Source organism: Puma concolor, chromosome B1, assembly GCF_028749965.1.
Source record: "Puma concolor isolate L17-30 chromosome B1, mPumCon1.1.hap2, whole genome shotgun sequence".
Taxonomy (NCBI): Eukaryota; Metazoa; Chordata; class Mammalia; order Carnivora; family Felidae; genus Puma; species Puma concolor.
In genome coordinates this window covers 941,193-962,208 of record NC_141670.1, presented here as the reverse complement: position 1 = coordinate 962,208, position 21,016 = coordinate 941,193, and the positions used below count along the sequence as shown (strand labels likewise).

Genomic DNA, 21,016 nt, shown 5'->3' with positions numbered 1-21,016 from the left:
ATGCCCCTCCAACCCGCTGTCTCCTCTCGGCCAGGTTGGTCGTTCTGCAACACAAGCCCACTGCCCCCTCCCCTGTAAACTGAGCATTCGATGGCTCCGTGAGCACCAAGTACAGTGGCCGCTATGAGTGTGCCAGGCCCAGGCCCACAGCCCTCCTCAGGTGCCCCGGGAACAGCCGTTCCAGACACACCTGCCAGTCCCCAGGCGGAAAACCCTCACGCTCATTCACATGCCTTAGAATATCATCCACCCTCCGCCATCACCCCAACTCCACATTTAAGGGGGAGCCTGTCCTCCCTGGGGGCCTCAGCAGGTGCAGGGTCCTGGGCACTGGGCACACTGTGGCGCTCTATTGGTCCACCCGGGGTGGGAGGGTGGCATTTTCACTTCCCCAGCTTCCGTCGTGGTGTTCGTCAACCCCCATAACTGATGCGTGAATGTGTGGGTTTGTGCCAGGAGAGCAGAGTCTGAGTGACAGGCTCTGTCTGGCCCCAACTTCAGAGCTTCGTAGTCGTGTGGCCTTGGCCAGGCCTTCCTCCTCCCCTGCTGACCCGAGTTTGCTGTGGAAGCAGGTTGACATGAGACCTTCTAAGCCACAGGAATGCACACTCGCCATCCCTATAACCGGCTGCTCCTCACACCTGGGGCTCACCAACACCATCCACCGCCGTGTGTGTGTGGGACGCCCCCCTCAAACGCACCCAACGGACACAAGAGCACCTGCCACAGCTGTCGGAACACAACACACGGCAGCAGACGGAGGCATGACCGCGTTTTTTTTGTTTTTTTTGTTTTTTTTTTTAATTTTTTTTTTCAAAGTTTTTATTTATTTTTGGGACAGAGAGAGACAGAGCATGAACGGGGGAGGGGCAGAGAGAGAGGGAGACACAGAATCGGAAACAGGCTCCAGGCTCTGAGCCATCAGCCCAGAGCCCGACGCGGGGCTCGAACTCACAGACCGCGAGATCGTGACCTGGCTGAAGTCGGACGCTTAACCGACTGCGCCACCCAGGCGCCCCATGACCGCGTTTTAATTGCCTTAAACATCACCAGCTTCAAGCACAGCCCCGTGAACAATGCCTCTCTACTGTCTGATGCCTGTGTGGTGACTCGGTGTGACGGTGGGGACCGTGGCGCTTTGGGGACAATGGGGTGCTTCCCAGAGAGGTGCCCTCCACTAAGGCACTGTCCACATTCAGTGGTGATTCAAGAGCACAACCAAAGCCAGAGGGGTTCACGGTGGAGAGTGAGCGGCTCAGGCACACGTGGGCTGTCCACTCCAACACCTCACCTCTTGGGCACGGTGACATCTTTCAGCACAGGCCTAAAAGAAATAGACCAGGAAGCACTTACATCCACAGAATAAAATCATGCGGTGAGTCTGCGTGCCGTCAGCCCTCTGGTGTGAGCTGAACGGGTGAGGACATGAGGGTCACTGTTACCTCATCTGGCTCGGAATGACTCAGAGGTGCCCAGATGCTGGTCTGGGCCTTTGTTCAACAAGGAGGGAGTCTACCTTTCAGGAAAACTGGCCCGTGTGAGTCCTAGGATTTGCTGTTGGGCACACGGGCTGCGTCCTGCATGCAGGTGCCTGCTGTCCCTGCACAGCCATCAGGGATGTCCCCACACCACAGGCACGCCCTTCACCGTTTCAGTAAATGAGCTAAACCTGACGCCTGGTCTGTGCTGAGTCAGGGGGCATCCCCCCTGCAGCTGGCCAAGCCCCCAGGACATGACATGACCACCGTCAGCACAGACCTCCGGCGATGGCTCATGGACTCGAAGCTGACAGCAAACTTGCTTCCTTGGAGTTAAAGACTTGGATTTGGGAAACAGCCACACAGTCTAACGAACTTCGGCGATTAGGAAACTCGTTTCTAATCATGATGGACTGTTTTAGGAGGGCTGGTTTCAAATGTAGTGGAGAAGTCTATGAGCCGTGATGTTTTTGTTTTGGTAAAATTACTCTTAATAATAACATCTTCGCTGAAATAATTCCAATCTAATCGCACCACCTTGTACCGTATGGGATGTCAGCATGCCCGACTCCAGGGTTCTCAGCCGGCTGCTGGGACGGGTCCGACAGGAGGCCCGGCCACCACCAGCAGGCACCCTTAGGAAGAGATGCCACGGCAGCCTCTGCTCAGAAAACAACACCGGCTTCTCCACCAGTGTCAGGAGGGCCCTGAAAAATCAGGAGGCTGAGGACCGTGGCCACGAGGGAGAACCACCTTTTGTAAATACTACTGTTTTTTCAAACAACAAAACAACTTACACACAGTGGGATGCCATGGGGGTCCGACAGCAGACATGCTGGGACCACCGGCCCTTTCTTGGACTTGTCTTCAGGGTCTCTAGCGCCCGAGGCCTGAACTTTGTTCTGTTCTGTTTTCCTCCAGGAGAGACTGAAGATGCCTCATGTGGCCGCACTGCTGCCGTGAGCAACTTTAGTGGACATTAGGTGAACACACAAAACCTTAACAACGTAACCTCTCTAGATGCCGCCTTGCTTTCCGCCACGTGGATGGTGCCACGGCAGCTGCTTTCACACATTAAAACAGCAAAGAAACCAAAACAAAATATAGAATAAGTGTCCTGAGCTAGTCTAGGGACACTCTCAACAGCACGTAAATTAAGTCACTGGAAGCACACAGTACTGCAGATTAAAAATTAAGAAGTGTTTTTGAAAGAACATTTGAGGGTAGAAGTTATAAAAATAGCACGAGTCCACATTCTACAGACTGAAAGAATACGTAGTATGGCGTAGCCAAGACTAAGAAAGCGAGGGGACATCTATTTCAGCTGCCCACATGTTACAATCTCATTTCCTGCAGCCAGCACCAAATTTTAAAAGTGTCAGTATATTTTGATCAATGTATTTACTCCTGAATGGCATCCCGTGTGAATATGTCTATATAAACACTTTCATAACACATCAGGAAGAAATACAAGAGAACTACAGAGTTTGGGGACTGAAGTGTGGAACACACAACTGTTCCGTTACTTCTGGAAGGGGCCACCAGGAGCGGGGACCTGCATGTCAATAGGCCATAAAGGGGGGGGGGGGCACGGGCGGGAAAGCAGGTGCAGGGCCTGAGAGGCTGGGGTGCGTATAACAGACTGTATGGAGAAGGAACATGAGCCATGAAGACGATTATTCCACGTGGTCAAAGTATCTCTTTCAGGAAAAAGAAATGACTGAGTGGATTTTTTAGATTTCTGAAGTTGAATAAAAATGACGGGCTAGCCCCCCACATCACGACGACGGCCCGCCTCAGCCTTCCCATGGCATCGTATCAGAGCATCTGCCAGCCTCCGCTCTGGCACTCCATCATGGTCTTCACGCTGGATTCCACCGGAACTCAAACAAGCTCCCACTCGTCCAATTCAGAAACACACCCCTCCTCCCCAGCCCCCCACCCCCACCCCTGCCCCGAGAGCCCCCCACACCTTCGAGGACAGTGCAGTTTGTGCAGAGTGGGCACAAAGGCGACCCTCGTGTGCCAGCCCTCCCTGCCCTTGAGTCGACTCCCAGTGGCGTCAGTGAAACTGCTGTCACCAGGGTCTCCTGCCACCTCACCTGGTCCTGCAACATCATCCAGCCACAAAGGAGGAAGGGACCCCCCGGCAGTGGGACGAGATAGCCACATCATCCCTCCAGCAGCTTCCCTGACACCCCACTCCCCTCTCACACCGATTCCTTCCCAGCATCCCTCCCTCCACGTCTCCCTGCCTTCAACGATGGTCTCCATGGAGTTTGGTTCTGGGCCTCCCCTTATCTCACCAGAGGACTTTCCCAGAAAATCCCAGCCCCCCTCCCACCCAAATTAACATCCAGATGTGAATCTGGACTCACCAGGATGCACCTTCCCAAAGCAGCCCCAGCCCAGACCCTGTCCATGCCCCACGGCCCCACCTGAGTCCTGGACGCAGATGACCCATAAGCACCACATCGGCACCAGAACCAAGAGGTCATACGTGCACCTGCCCCCGGCCTCGCGGCTTGTGTCCTGCTAGCACAACCCTCCCAATGGCTCAAGCAGGACCCAGCAGCCAGCCTGGGTCCCTCCCTCTCCCGACCCATGCCTGCTTGGCCGTGAGGCACCGTTGACTGTTCCCCACTGGACCCACCTTCCCAGGACTCTCTGTCTCTGCTCCTCTCCACGCCAGCCACCACCCGGGTCACAGGGGTCTCACAAGCCTCCCCTCCCTTGCCCTCCACTCACACCTATCGCACACCCCCTGCAGAAGCAGCCCTAGGGAGCCGCCACAGTGCAGGTCTCTGCAGAGGACTCCCGGCTAATGCCCTGCCACCAGGGCCTTCTTGCGGCCTTCCACTGCCCGAACCCTCCTTGTGCCCCGGCGCACCCCAAGTGTGGGGGCACATTGTGCTGTCCCACGCCACGTCCACTGCCTAAAACCACTGCACCAAGCACTGTGCCTGGACCCTAATGGGTGGGCCCTCCACCAGTCTTGGAGTTAATGCGTATTCACAACCTGCTGGTTCGTGGTCATCCCCTTGTATGAGTCACGTAACGGTGACATGGGCAAAGTCTCCGTGTCCTCCTGCCTTACTACCCTTGCCCAGAAGTAGCTCACACTGAACAACTGTAACTGAATTCTGCAGCTAAAGAGGAGGCCTGTCCACCACAGACACACACATCACCTGCCACAAAACACTGTGGGTAATAATCACCTCCAGCTTCTCAAAATAGGATCCTTACTGGGTAATGTTAAAGCCCAAAACGTGGATGATTCTTAATAATTTATACAGAGAGCATACATAAAAGACAGACGATATTCCCAACGTTCAGTGATAATCTTTGAATTTCAAAAATAAAGAGAAATGAGAATGTATTTGTTATGGGAGGACTGGTTACAACATACTTTAAAACCTGTCAATAATCTTGTGGGCGTGTTCATAAATAGATAAAATACCTAAAAATAAATACACATGACTAGATACACACTGTATGCTAATTTATATGTAAACATAAAGATTTATAGGTAAATGTGATGCTTTGCTTGGACAAGAAATCTGAGCCATTATGAAACCAGTGTAAGTGCCCATCAGATGAATAAAGAAGAGATAGTGGATGTGTAAATACATATTTACACACACACACACACACCCCAGCATGTTGTCACTCAACCCCAAGAAAGAAGGAAATCCCGCCATTTGCAGCCCCCTGGATGGACCTTTGGGGGCCTTACGCTAAGTGAGGTGACAAGAGAAAGACAAATCCCTCAGTATCACGTGTATGCGGAATCTAAGAATCTACGACAGAGCGGCACAGGTCAGCGTCCCAGACACAGAGCCCTGGGGCGGGAAGAGGGCACAGGTCGGTAGAAAGCCGCAAACCTTCAGCCGTAAGGTGAACGACGCCCCGCATCTAATGTCAACACGGTGGTCACGTCAGTGACACGAGCGTGTGATGGAATCTGCTACGGGAACAGACCTTAACCGCCCTCACCGCAGCTCTGCGACCTGACGATGGTAACCGACCAGATGGTGGGGACCCTTTCACAACACATGTGCACACTGTGCCACCGCGATACGCACTCAAATATCTGACAACTTTACGTCAATTATCCCTTAATAAAGCTAACATTAAAAACAAATCCCAGTCGCACCAAATGTTTCATATATGTTTAATTTCAGTTTTAACATTTTGATACAAAATGACAGAATAACTAAACAGCGACAGAATTTCCTGAGTCCTTCTGCCATTGTTGTGAACTGTTTTCAGTTTGCAGATACAGAGCTGTGTGTGGTGACAAACCGTCTTCTGTAAGCGACCTGTGAAGAAAGGGAGATTGTTAGGAAAGTCTGCACAACAGCAGTGGTTTAGAACATGGGCAGGGTGGCCAAGAGCACACTCACCGCCGGGGCCCAGGGCGACCACACCACGTGCGTCAGGAAACAGCACCGCCATCCACGCACCCAGGGAGACATCAGCCTGTCCCACCGCCGGGGCCCAGGGCGACCGCCCTGCGTGTGTCACGGGGGACAGCACCGCCATCCACACACCCAGGGAGACATCAGCCAGGCATGGCTCCGGTGGGGGGGGGGGGGAATGCTCCATCCTCGCTGGTGCAAGTGCCCATGGTGGAGGACTCCAAGGATGCGCGTGCCAGTCACTTAAACCAGAGACTCCCTCCCAAAACCATCCTGACAGCTGTCTCCATCCTGGACCCATTCCTGTCACATGAACGTTATTGTCTAGATAGCCCTCTTCCAACTAGAAAATGAGCTCCTTTGGAAAGGACCGTATGCTATGAATCTCTGCCATCCCAGTGCCTGGCACACGGCGGGTTTAGAGTGAAGATTTGCTAAACAGACAGGAATCCAAGAGAAAAGCATCAAAAAACAGCCTGTAGACGCGGGTCTGTCTGCCGCCATAACTGCGCAAGAAAACACAGAGATGGGGCCAGGGAATGGAGGTGAGGACAGGAGCGGGAGGATTGCTGGTTAGAAAGCAGCATGGGCCATGCCTGGAGAATGTTCTAGAAGAACCCAACAAGGGCAGACATTCTGATGAAAATGGGTTCTCCCAGGGACACAGAGCCCACAAAATCAGGATGCCACCTGGGGCCCTTTCCAGTGTCTGGGGATGGTAATTATGGCTGCACGTACGCACACAGACGTGGGACTACATGCACACATACGTGCATAAATGCACACACACGTACAGTAACTGCATCTCTGTCCACACGCGTGTATGCACGCGCGTGTGTGTGTATGCGTCCACAGAGAAGGAACCGCTGTACATGTGGAAAGAAGCAGGACCTGATAAAATGCGGCCAGCTACATCAGCTGCGTTCCGAATCCCACTGATCTGCCCAGGCATCCAAGCACATTCCGGAACTCTGCTCTGGCTTCTCCCTAACTTCAGGGAGCCACGCCCCAGGTCGGGAAGCAGGGTCAGTCTTTCACCTCGACCATGGGGGCTTCGGGGATCATCTGGCCTAATCCCCCGAGACACAGGATACTTGCAAGGCTCATCTTCTTGCACAGGCAAGCTGGGCTTCTGAAACACTGCATGCCCCCCCCCCCCTTCAGCGTGAAGCATCTGTGGTCTCATGAGCACAGAGAACACACCCACACCGCTGCCCCCCTCCCATCAAGGGGCAAGAGCATGGGTCACCCCTTTTCACTTCGGCTCTGCCCCAGCAGGAGAAAGGGATTCTGGTCAAGGCAACCGGGACCGCTGAGGTGCCCACGTCACGGCCACGTGAAGGGAGAAGCCCCTGGTCCAGAGCTGTGTCGCCAAGGGGAGACCTGGTGATGTGGGGAGGAGCTCAAGCATCTCCCACGGGTGCTCCTTGTCAACCGGAGCCCCAGCCACGAGGACCTCGTCCCGTCCAGGTGGGACATACACTGTCCCTGCCACGTCATGTGGCACCTGGGTGGAGGCAAATCAGACTGACAGCCGCAGACACAGACGCAGGAGGTGGAGGTGAGGCGAATCAGAACAGAAAGCGGGCAGCCAGGGGCGCAGAGCTTTTGGGCAGCAAACTCTTCACCCAAGCTGTAAGGTTGAGCACTCGTGGGTGGAAGGAGGGAGCACCAGCTGGAATCAGGAATGCGGACACGGCTGCCACGGGAAGTGGCATCTCGCCGCAGTCACGAGAAAGTGGAGAACAGGCCCCAAACGGAAGAGACGGGGCGGGCGCGGGATCTGGCTACAACAGAACCAACAGGCCCCCGAGCAGAAGGACTGGAACCCGCCACACGCACACGTGCAGTCACACACGCACATGCAGTTACACACAGACCTGCCACACACACACACACACACACACACACACACACACACACACACACACACACACACACACACACGTACTCCAGAGCCTGGGCCGTATTTCCAACGGGTCACTCTGTCAAGTATGGACCAGCCTCAGGTCCATTACTGCAGACAGGAAAGTGTGTCCCACAGGATGTGCCCGGCCAGCTACAACCACAGAGCCCGGGCAGCTGGGAAGGAACACCTTCTACCAAACATAACCAACAGGACCCTGCTTTCTATCTTAAAACATGCTGACCTTTCTGGAGGTGAATCAGGACAACCTTTTGGAAAGAATCATCCAGAACTTCAAAGAACTCTTTATCTGTAAAAGCTGAAGCTGCACCTCGGAAACGTCCCATCTCTGGCGCTCTGCTAACAACCTCATCGGCGGTCCCTTCGTCCCCGGGCATCTACACAGATGGTACCACTGTTAGCGGGGCTGTGTCCTTGCAGAACCCGACACCTGAGAAGGAGCTGCTGGTGCCCTGGTCACAGCGACGGTGTGGACACCGCATGGGTTCCTGGGACTTCGCCGGGTGCGAGGTTCCTGCTCTAAACCTAAGCACATCCAGCACAGACCAGAAGGTCACTACAAGCCTGCCACGGTGACAGCCTCTGATCCCCTCCACAGTGGGACGGGCACACTTCTGGTCGACCTTTCCTGCCTGTAGGGAAGGGGCGTCTATTTCCTCATCTGATTCTCTGCCCCGGAGGGTGAGGGGGACGGGTGGGGGACAGCACTCAGCACCTCGCGCATTGTTCTGGATTTGCCCCCGCACATCTCACTCAGGTTGACTCCCTGGGATCTGGACGGCTCCCTCCTACACCCGCAACCTGGCCACACCAGCTGGGACGTGAGGAAGGAGGTGTGCCCAGAGGCTGCCTGGAGGGAGTGCTGACCTGGCAGCAAGTCGGAGAGTGACAGGTCCACACCACCCGTCACAAACAGAGGACACCCCATGATGCCCGGGCATGTGACAGATAGATGGTCAGGAGACACAGCAGGAGAGGACCCTGGATCCCCGGCCTCTCCCTGGGAAATAAACTCTGGGTAAAATCATTTGAATTTAAGTCTTGTGTAGTCTGCAGCTGAGTTCTCACCAATTTAGGGAATTACTTTGTCTCCTTCACTCTTCTTATCATATGAATAGACAGTCTGTCCAGGCCTCTGACTGCCTGAGATCAGGACGGCCAAGACAGGTTTCTGCCTGCCCGCAATTTGTGGTTCTATAATCAGGGGGAAATCAGTCTGGTAACTGGCCCAGAGATGTTAGCCGCACTCAGCACAGCTAATCCACCCCTACAAGCAACAAGGTCTTTGCTGGAATCCAGACAAGAGGACACCACAGGCTCCCCAGCCCCGTCCTGTATCTCACAGACCACCTCCATCACCAGGACATGAGATGGGTTCAGTGTTCTTCTCTGAGCAAATACGAGATACAAAATATATGGCATTTTATGCCTGGTTGCTTAATGATGCCTCTCATGCCTGAGAAAAATCAGCAATTCCACACGTCTGGATCTCCTTACGAAGCTTCTAGTGGGAAGGGCACGCTCATCTTCTCAGGACCTAAGGTGCTTCACCTCGGCTGGTACTGTCTGTCCCCAGGAACACGGTGAAGGTGACACGGATTACTTTAAACACATGTGGCCATCACAGCGGCACACGGATTTCCACCCTCAACCTGACACTCGCTGATCAGCTGACTTTTGGTAAATCATTTCCACCTGCCTTTCAGGGTCTCCATCTATGATCTGTGGACAAGAACCGAGCCCTCCTGCAGCGGGATATTGGATACCATTCCTCCTGCTCCCAAGGACCATGACCAGCAAGCACGTGGATGAGGAGTGAGGAGGGTGGACGCTGGTCTCCACTGAGCCGGACAGACTCGCTCTGCCAGGAATCCCGAGTCTGCAGACTGACCACGTTCAGCCTCTCAAGTACGGACCCTCAGTGAGGCAAACCCAGAGCCGGACGATAGTGCCGTCTGCCGTGCTCTGGGTTCGGGAAGGTCTCTCCCAACGGCTGGAGAACCAACCTCATTTTGGCCTGGGACACTCTGATTGGGTTTCGGCTCCTTTGAAACCCAAGGGGTCCTAAGCTCAGGGGGTCACACGTCCCGTATCATCCGTACAATCCCAGTTGGTGTCCACCGTCCTGGTAACTCTGGTTAACACGTTGCTCTCACTCTCAAACACATGCTGATTCAGCTAACAAATCATGTGGTCACAACTCCAAAGACCTCGACCTGTTCCGAGTATAAAACGAGGTGAGGTGGTTGGTACATGTGCAGACCTTGGAACACCGTAGCACTGTTGCGTGCAAACCCTCGCTCCTCAGAGAAGGTTCTGGAGCACTACACTCAGAGAAAGAAACTGGCAAACACTTGTTGACTGAGAGAAGCCAGTGTTCCTGCCGGCCAGGGCCTGACGGTTGGAAAACACACGTTCTTTCGGGCCTCTAACCTGCCTCCTCGGTTCACGTCAAAACTAGAGCTCAGCATTTTTTTAGGAACAGGATGGTCCCCTTGTACTTTGAAAGCAAATAAATAAACAGGTCGCCTAATTGCAAGACCATTGACCAAGCCTGCTCTAGGACACAAATACGCAAACAACTGTATAATTTATCCGTCCCTGGAAAACGATGCATCGACTTTACAGAGACAGGCTTACAGCCATCACGCCTTAATATCCACGTCTGCTTCCTCGCGTGTGTCTTACTTGCTGGCGACTGCAATACTGAACCAAAGCTCACAGAATAACTTTACGGCGCTCCCAGAGAAGCAGCTCCTATGCCTCACTCCCTCCCCCATTCCTGCACACAGGCTGTGCTGGAAGGGGCCCAGCAGTCCATGCTGTCCCTGTAAGGCATCCATGCTCACACCCCAAGGCCGGGCGTCACTCAGTTTACCCTATCCTGGGCCAAAGGCTGGATCACCGACCCCACATGCATCCCTGACAGATGCCAGCAGCTAAGAGAATATGGCCAAAACAGATCCCACCCATAATCACAACAAAGCAAATTCTAGAATAGTCCGAATCGGGAGCAAAAGAAGCCACATTCCCTGCAAACGTAGGATTACTAAATACTGTGGGAACAACTCACCTTCAAACCCAGACACGGCCTCCACCACCAGAGGACGCTCATCTTGAACCCTGTCCGCAGAGGGCAGATGTTACACTCAGGACACAGAGAGAATTCTCTCCTACAGGAGATTCTGGGTGAAAATCTTACTTTGTGGAGTTGTCCTGGGTGGTGACTCTGCAGCGGAGGCCCGCTGGTCCGGGTACTGTCACTTGGTACAAGCACCTCGGTACAGGAGGGGGACGGGTTCCTGAGCTCCAGCAGCGAGCGGCGAGCTGTGCACGAGCCACCTGTCGTCCGCGGTGTGTTTCTCGGGTGTGAAGAGTGCTTCGTGCTCACTAGGAGAGAACAGCGCGTGCGTGAAAACAGCTCTAACTCGGATGGTGGCACATCGCACACAACAAAGGACTCCTCCAAACAGGACAGGCCAAGAGCACTTTGACAGCACTGACCTTCTCAGCTGCTTCCTCCCGTGCCTCGAGGGTATCAGACTGTGGACGGTGGCTGTCACCCGCAGAGACGCATCTGTCTCTGCTCCGGGAGCGCAGGACTGCCTTCCGACCGTCCTTCCCAACAGCCGCGTCAGCTTGTCATTGTTATTGGATTTCAGGGTTTGGAAAGGAAATCACATGCAACGCGGCACCAAATGTTCTTTAACGGACAAGAAGATGAAATCTCAAACAGTGATGTTTTAGTTGAAGTGACAGTTGAAATGTGTCTCCTTGGAATTAACAAAATACTTCCAAGAATAGGGTCTAGAATAATGTAAAAATTACGAACTTTGGTTAAATATCACGAGTTAGGAGTCTTCAACACGATCGTGAGGGTGAACGGATTTTAATTTCTGCCAAGGGGAACATGTGCGGGGCAGGGCAGGGCGAGAACCAGGGTCTGCAGGCGCTAGGGCTGCTGGGGCTGATCAACCTTGGCGCGAGCACATATACCTGCAGGGCAGCTGAGAGCCGCTAACTAGCAAGACAGTAAAGGTGATGTCTTCACAGAGAACGTCCTGACTTCACGCAAAGCAGAGTCACAGGAAGATGCCCTGTGGTCACATTAACTACTCCTGCTTCTTCTTCAAAGCCCAGTTTATTTATGCTACCCACCACCCTAAATCAGTGACAAAGCCCTGACCCTGTGTCTGGACCACGCCTCCGCCCGCCCACAGCAAAGCACGGTAAGGGTACAGGGACAGTGAGGGAGGGACCATTCTCCACAAAGGCAAGGTAGAAAATACAGTAGCATTTGAGGAGGACACGTTCTCTGCCACGACTATCACCGCAGCAGGACAGCAGCCCGGGGAGGACGGAGCAACGCGGGGCGGGGAGGGAGCTGTGTGCTGATAAAACTTTATTTATAACAACACGTAGTGGCACACGGACGGTGGTTCACTGGCCTGAACTGGAGCCATGCAGGGTCAGGACGGGATGAATGTGCGGGACGTCCCCTGCACGCCAGAGACCCTGTGGAGACTCAGGAGGTCATGACCCCAGGGGTCCAGGGTCATGCCGGAGACCCCTTCGAGACCCAGGTCCAGCGCCAGCCCCAGGGCACACATGGTGAGTTCTCCATCCCGAAGTCTGCAAGATCGCAGCCAGCACACAAGCCTCTACTCTCCTCCCCTGTTCTTTCATCTGCATTTACGCTTCTTCCTCATCAGTTTACAAGAGGCTAAAAGGCCCTACTCTATCCTGCATGCGGGATGGTACACAGCAGGCACTTAACAAACACTTGTTAACTTTTTCACACCAATGATTTAGTTCAACAGTTCAAAATGTATACAAAGAGCTCCTGACTCCTCACAAACAGGAAGAGAATTAGTAGCAGGGGTCTGTCAACAACCTGGGATGAACCCTGGCGTTGCAGAGACAACGCGAGAGTGCGGGGGGCCAGCAGGACCCAGGAGCATTGCGACTCGGCATTTATTACCCCCACGAAGATGGAAAGTGTCTTCCCAGCCCAGGCTTCTTCCTGTGTAAAGTTGGAACGACACTGGCAGGGGCCCCCCATGGGGCCTGGGGGTTAAACAAGACACACGTTTAAAGCATCAGGCATCTGGGGCGCCTGGGGGGCTCAGTTGGTTAAGTGTCCGGCTTCGGGTCAGGTTATGAACTTGCACAGAGCCACGTCGGGCTCTGTGCTGACAGCTCGGAGCCTGGATCCTGCTTCAGATTCTGTGTCTCCCTCTCTCTGCTCGCCCCTCCCCAGCTCACGCGCTGTCTCTCTCTCTCTCTCTCAAAAATAAATAAAGATTAAAATAAATAAATCAGTCGTCAGGCATTTAACAAGCACTTGGGTGTTAGCCTGAACTGCACCGTGAAGACGTGGCGGAGAGAAGCTGTGGTCAGAGGAAGCTGGGGGACACACAGCGCCCACCCAGCCCGGACACAGCTTCCCAAGAACACAGACACAGAGCTCCCAGGAGAACCAGCCTCGGGAGCCAGGATGCATGTGTTTTTAGCCCAAAGATAGTATCAGTTTTGAGAAAAGGCTTCATTCCATCAGCGTTTTCTTTAATTCCAGGAACAGAGACAACTATGTGGAGAATACGGGCAGGCGTTCAGGCTCATCAGGGACCAAAGGTAAATGATGTCAGAGGAGCAGGTCACAGGATGGCAGCCGAAGATCCACGTTCAGGACACCACAGAGCTCAGCTCAGAGGTGGATCTGAGGGGCCTGGCAGAGGGTGCGAGGTAGACAGGCTTGCAGGGGCTTGCTAAGCCCCTGGCCCTCGTTTGCAGAGCCTATGAAAAGGTCTCCAGGCCACTTCTCCTATCAGAGTCATGCTTCCTGGTCTGAGCCACCCCAGGAACCAGTCTGGAGCTTAGAACGTGTTTCTGTGTCCACCTACACATGACCAGCAAAGGACAGAACAAGAGAATTCCCGTGACAAAATACACAAACCCCTAAGCAAAACCGTCTGTCCCCGGCTCCTGATTCCTTGGTCAGTGAGGGACCCAACCCTGAGGATCACTTGTCCAGGCTCATTCTTTTGGGTCCTGCCTGTACATACACCTTGAGGGAAATCACAGCAAAACAATGAACAGTGTAGATTCCTAAGATGTGATCCAAATGTAACTGCAGGGGGTTAAAACAGAGTCTCCCAGACCCTCAGGAATTCATCTTCAAAGGAAAAAACCCAGTAAGTATGGCAGGAAATTGGGAAGATAATTTTCTCAGGTCCCTCAAATCACACCCCTGAGGTGGCCACCTACTAGCTAAGCTGCTCCCAGTGGCTCAGATTTTTTTTTAAAGCTCATTACGCTCCACTGAACGTCTTTAACAGAACAGGAGTTGCAGACTGCCTGTAAGTCAGGGGCACCACTGACTTTTCAGACAGCATGTACACATGTGTCTGTGTTTGAATCTGCACATGTGTGTGCGTGTGTGTGCGTACATTGTGTGACATTTGTTTTCATGTATGTTTGTGTGCCGTGTGTTTGCATGTGTGTGTGTGTGCGCGCATGTGTGTGCACGGGCATATGCATGTGTGCGTGTGTGTGCGTATATTGTGTGCCGTGTGTTTGCATATTTGTGTGCATGTATGTGCATACGTTGTGTGTCGTGTGTTTGCATGTGTATGCATGCATGTGTGTATGTATTTTGGGTGTGTGCATGTATGTGCATGTGTGTGTGTGCACGTCCGTGCACGCTTGTGGGTACACACGTGTGTGTTTATACCTAAACAGCTGGTGACCAACCAATTAAAACATATTCTTAAAACAACAGTCTGTTGACTCTAAATAATTCTTTCGGTCTCTGAGAGTAACCACAAGAAATGCAATGAAGCCCTAACGCTCATTTTTACTTTATTAAAGCCGTACCCAGAAACCTGTTTTGAAAGACAAATTACACTAGTGTTCTTCAGTTGCATGAGCTCCAGTGTGCAAAAACGCAAGCACCCCAGAGGCTTGTTAGTGGCAAGCCAGGTCTGGTACAGTGTCTCACAGTGCTGCTATTGACAAGACGGATGGGCCTTTGCTACTGATTATTCTCTAGTTTAGATAATAATCTCTCAAGTCAGTCCCACCTGGCTTTGCAAAGCGCCAGGGTTACGTAAGCAAGGACTACACGCCTCAAGACAAAGGAGACGTGGCCCATTTTGCACACAGGGCGGGTTGACATGATCAGGGGCATCTCTGGTCCTTGACAATGCAAATTCGTAGCAGAATAAAACACCCGAGCTCTGTCAGGGTCACGGACTCCACTTCCTGCTGACACAGGGCGTGAATACCCTACTCCACCCCCTCCCCAGGCTGGGCACTCAACCTGGGAAAAAGCCCACCAGGGAAAGCTCACAGCCCCACTCACATTTAGACATCCCACCTAATCCTCCACACTTATGAAGAAACACATCAGCACATCCGTGAAGGTCTGTTCCAGGTATTAACTCTGGATGACAGCCGAATTCTCAACAGTTAGATCCTCCTTCAAAAACTCGGTGTGCTCCTTGGGTGAAATAAGCCATTATAAAGACAGCCAGTCCTGCTTGTTACACAGTGAGCTCACACAAGGTCCATGAAATTTCTAATAAAATGGAAACTGGGTATCTTCCTGCTATGCGTGTGGACTGGGCCTTAATGAACACAAGTTGAATCTACTTCATGAAGGCCAGGAGGATGAGCATTAGGGAAAACAGGGCTGTGCGGGCAGTGAAGTCAAGTCGGCACCCGAGGGCTCTTGAAGAGGTGGCACGTTTTATAATGAGGACGGCCGTCTGACCAAAGTGAAGAACAGGATCCTGGATGTGGGCCATTCAAGACCAAGCCTGCAGCAGGGCCCCAGCGTCCAGAGGACACGTACCCCCTAAGGTCTCAGGTAAACAAGGCATGACATCACAGGGTGTCTGGGAGGTTTGCCGGCAGAAGCCGCAAGGACGGTCTGGGGACAGAATTCAGTGGGGGACTCTGCACCCTGCCCTCCCCTGCTCCTCGCCGGGGCTCCGGCCAGGGGTGGACTGGAGGTTGTGTGGCTAGTGGTGTCACCCACCTGGTCACCGGCATCCCTGCACGGACGGATGGGAGGGACAGGGCTCCCCCAGAAGCAGGCAGGGAGCAGACCCACTATGCCGACATGTCACAGGTGGTCGGGCGCCCAGCAAGCTGATGGTCAGGAGCACGCGGTCTGTCACTAAGAGTAGCTAGTGGCTCCCTCACTCAAGATGCAGAACGCAAAACCAAGGGGACAGCAGAGCTGCTCCAGTAACCACGGCCACATTAAGCATCTGGTAGGATTTCAAGTCATGTTTCTATGCGTTAAACTTTACCTCATGTGGGAAGAGTCACCCATCTAAGTTACTGTGAATCAGTAAGAAAGTATGATTTTATGTACAAATATTCACTGTTCCCTTTTCAAGAACATAATTCCTTTTAAAAATTGTTACAAATTAGAATATGATCACAATCATGTTAAAATCACACAATATGATTAGTATCACTTCTCGCTATGTCATGGCCTTGTATATACTATTTGAAGTATAAATTTCCAAGCGACCTTTTCAAATTTTTGCAATACTTCTAAGTGGCAACTGACATTTACTTCCTGATCAAAATCTTGACCCAGAATTTAAAATTTTTCCATTTAATGTTTATTCATTTCTGAGACAGAGAGAGACAGAGCATGAGTGGGGGAGGGGCAGAGAGAGAGGGAGACACAGAATCCGAAGCAGGCTCCAGGCTCCGAGCTGTCGGCACAGAGCCCCACACGGGGCTGGAAGTCACAAACCATGAGATCATGACCTGAGCCGAAGCCGGACGCTTAACCGACTGAGCCACCCAGGTGCCCCTTGACCCGGAATTTTAAAAATACTTTCTAATTTCAGAATAAATATGTCTGATGGTGAGATAGATCAGGATCTGGCTTTTCTAATCAATTTTGGTGAAAAATAGGAAATACTTAAAAACTTATTCTAGCCTGGAGAACATATGTCATTTTCGACTACACGAAAGCATATATCCGCAGGTTCCGTAACCCGTCAGATTAGAGAGGACACATCTGCTCCCATGCACAGGGCATTTTATTGTCAGGGACACAATGCTTCTTCAGAAACCGAGCACCAGAGAATGGGTATAAGCCTCTCCCCCATTATAGCACATTTTCTCTTTTAAAATACGTTTGCTATAAATCTGAGAAACACAAATTCTCCTATTTCTGAGCTCAAAATAAGCCAAAAACCCTGTTCCTAAAACCACAACTTCAGTTAAGACACAAAACAGATTTTACCAAATGAAAGCCATAACCAAATCATCTGCCTGCCTATTTGGGGCTCCTATGACACTGCCAGGTACTGCTCCTGCTTACGCCCAAGCAGACGGCGTTGGAGCCGGCCGGCCGTTAAGTATATTTTGCCCCAAAATACCGCTAGCATCCCAGAACACCACTAGCATCTTTACAGGAAACACCCTAGACATAAGGCAGCCACACCGACCGCACGGATTCAGGGCAGATCGGGGGGCTCTGTGTCCTTAGGCACAGCATCTGCCTAGCGGGACGTTTTCCCTTCTGACATGTAAACTAGTCACCTGACTCTGTCCACGACTAAGATGTCTAGTGAAATCGATCCTGAGCTATACCAACATTACAAGACAGCATAGTATCAACTTGTCGAATCCCTACGTTTACACCTGAAACAACCGTAACGTTGTGTATCAACTGTACTAAAATTTAAAAAGCTAAAAAAACAATTGCCCATAAAAAATAGAGAAATAAAATGCAGCATGAAAATGCCAGTTCTGTCCCTTCACCCCTCCTCGGTAAGCTTGCAGCCAAAGGCATGCGAGCAGGACAGGGTCCTCAGGACAGCCACCGATCGCATCCCCCCGTAGTGCACCTCCAGAAATCACACAGCACTGGAGACAATGAAGTGAGAGCCGAGCATGCCCCCCACCCCTGGCCCCGGGACGGGCTGACCCAGGGCCTCACACATTCCGACACACAGCTCGCCAACATTACCCTGCTGCCTGTGATCTCCACGAAACCCGGGTTCTCACTGTGCTGGCCAGACACGTCTGGAGCACACTCCCAGAAAACACCATCTGGGACCACAGTCCCAGAGAGGAGCTGGGTAAGTATGTGACGAGAGAAATCTTCGAAGCTGTAGGGAAGGAAATTCCTGCCACACGGGCACCGTTTCAACATCAGGATGTGTAGCCAGCACGGTACAGGCATCAAATATTTGAAGGGCTGCCTTACAAAGGAGGAGGCTGACTTTTCCATGGCATCCTTTGAAGACAGAACTTTCTGGGCGGGAGTCACAGGACGACAGCTTCACCCCAAGAAAATCAAGGTCAGCAACTGTCCCCTCAAGACCTCGAGCAAACACCCTGTGAGGGAGTCGGCAGAAAGGATTCCCACCTGCGCGTGACGTCAGCGATTTTCAACCATGTGCTATGAACTCCTCACAGAGCTGCCAATAAGACTGTTCTTATTTTTAAATAACTACAGATGCACTTGAAGATATGGGAGAAGTACAGAATGGCCCTGCGTACGCCTCCCCCAGTGTGGACACCTTATTCAGCTGTAGGACCACACCACACAACACGTGCAGGAGATTGGCGTGGGCACACTGTGTGGACAGTTCTACCACCTTATTTTCAGGCACACACACGTTTTTGTAACCATCACTACAGTCAAAACACAGGATCACCCCCCAGGGCGGTGAATTTTGTGCACTATGTGATATTTATGTTCTCACGCAGTTGGAGGATATAAAACACGACAGCATGACGATTCATGCACAATATCATGTCAAGTGGATCTTACAAAGTAGGGGACAGAACAACGTGGAAAAGGGTTCAATTTGCTGGTATACCGTCTAACTGGCACCAAACAAAACTTCTGCATTTACTGGAACATGGTCATAAACCCATCTGATAGTGAAATTAGGATGATAATTAGTTCTCGCCATAACTGGCCCACAGGGTCAGCGGGATGACTGTGGACAGACTCTGACTCCTTCAGGCGTGCTGCCCTCTCCAACACACACATGTCACGGGGCTAGAAGGGTGAAAGCATGCATCCGGATTCCAGAATAGTGCTTACAATACATGCCCTCCAGTTCTGTATGAGCTAGCCCTAAACCGCAGGTGCAATCCAAGTCAACACCAAAACTGCACGCATGTTCGGTCAGCCAGAGCCCCCCTACTTATGTCACAAGTAACCATAATCTCAAAATGCGACTCACAGGAATAGTGACCCGCTCCTTTAGCTTAGCCAGTTTATTTAGACAGGAGACAAGACGAAAACGAGCCAATGCTGGGGAAGCTGCTACAAAGGGCTTGCTGGGGCTCGCCCGTGGAGACATAAATCTGTGCCGCCGCGAGGGGAAGCAGTGAGACGCACATCAAGAGTCACAAACACGCGATACCTGCAGCCAGCGCCTCCATTTCCAGGGATGGTCCTAGGGAGATTTTCGTTAGCACAGGTCAATTAGAAATGATGGTTTTAATATTCTAGAAGCCAAAAAATTAAAAACAACTTATATGTCAGTTCTGTTCTCACAGGCGCTGGGTGCTTGCTTTGTGTCAAGCATCTCCACGGGAATAAAACCCGGGGATAAAAGATTTAAAATATGTTCCTGGTACTTGACAAACTTATAACGGCGGGGATGGGCACCAAACAAAAAGATAGTTTCAATACAACATGACGGTAAAAACACACCTGAGAAAATCTTGAGTGGTCTGGGCATCGCCCCTGATGGCTGTGCAGTCACTCGGCAGTCCCACGCGGAGCCCGGCTACACCAGATGGCGCTCCCTGGAGGAGCCAAGGGGTCAGGGCAACAGCCCTAAGAGGGGGGGGGCTGCCAGCCCTGTGAGCAAGCACCTGGGCCATCCCAGCCTCCACAGAGTCCGGCGACCACAGGCCCGTCACACGGCAGGGCCAGGCACCAGCCCACGGAGCCCAGCTCTCCCTCAGCCTCTGGAAACGATAAATGTTGGCTGTGGTTTCAAGGCACTAAGCTGTGAAGTGGTTTGCTACACAGCCATCCGTCAGCACCAGAGATGACTCCATTAGAAAGTGACGTGGCCAGAGAAATGCTCCATCCACCCGCAGACACGTCAGAGGGGTCATGCTAGCAGCCGCCGACTATGACATCTGTAACAGGATTCACGGGCCCCGGGCTCATGAACAATGTAACCTGTGAAGTGTTTGCACGGTGTTTTTCCAGGCTCCCATCAAAACTAGCATCCAGGAATGCCAGCCAAAGGGGAGGCTGCGGTGAGGCCTAAGTATGAGGAGAAGGTAACGAGGGCAGTGGGATCTTGGGCGCACGGCTCCCTCGTGTGCACCTGCTGCCTGCTCCCACAGCTGTGGCCACACAGAGCAGCTGCTGGGAGACAGAGCCCGCCCTCCAGGGAGTCTTTGGAGGCCACGTGGGCTGAAGCAGGGGTGGATGCGCTGGCTCAGGACCGGGTCTGCCTACCCACACGGCCAAGTCCCTCCAGCACGTCCCTCGGGAGCACACAAGAAGGCTGACGTCAAACTGGGATTCCCGGTCACGATGAAAGCCCGTGTGCCATAGTGGGAGCACAGAACATACCGTACTGAACAGCGAATTAGCTCCATTTACCAGTTGTGGCTGTGTAGACGGGTGGGGGAGGGGGAGTGGCACTCACAGGAGCCACAGCAAACACACCCTCCCCTGTCACCTGCTGGGTGCTCCTCAAGGCCATGCCTCCCTCTCAGCCACTGGGCACTTCCCTGTGTCATTTAGGACCCATCTGGTTTTTCTTTGTCCCTTTTAAAAGTGGTGATGGAGGGGCGCCTGGGTGGCGCAGTCGGTTAAGTGTCCGACTTCAGCCAGGTCACGATCTCGCGGTCCGTGAGTTCGAGCCCCGCGTCGGGCTCTGGGCTGATGGCTCGGAGCCTGGAGCCTGTTTCCGATTCTGTGTCTCCCTCTCTCTCTGCCCCTCCCCCGTTCATGCTCTGTCTCTCTCTGTCCCAAAAATAAATAAACGTTGAAAAAAAAAAAAAAAAAAATTTAAAAGTGGTGATGGGGGCGCCTGGGTGGCGCAGTCGGTTAAGCGTCCGACTTCAGCCAGGTCACGATCTCATGGTCCGTGAGTTCGAGCCCCGCGTCAGGCTCTGGGCTGATGGCTCAGAGCCTAGAGCCTGTTTCCGATTCTGTGTCTCCCTCT

The 21,016-nt window shown here is 52.6% G+C and overlaps 1 protein-coding gene and 1 long non-coding RNA gene across 6 annotated transcripts in view; both read right to left on the bottom strand.

The window, feature by feature from the left end:
• Nucleotides 1-21,016, bottom strand: part of DLGAP2 (DLG associated protein 2) — a 781,526-nt gene that overhangs the window by 516,862 nt on the left and 243,648 nt on the right. The gene's annotated exons all lie outside the window — the stretch shown is intronic.
• Nucleotides 5,636-12,320, bottom strand: LOC147581415 (uncharacterized). The gene is made up of 3 exons (XR_015249895.1): nt 11,331-12,320; nt 11,029-11,216; nt 5,636-5,800 (listed from the first exon to the last, which is right to left on the bottom strand). It is a non-coding gene; the product is annotated as an uncharacterized LOC147581415 (long non-coding RNA).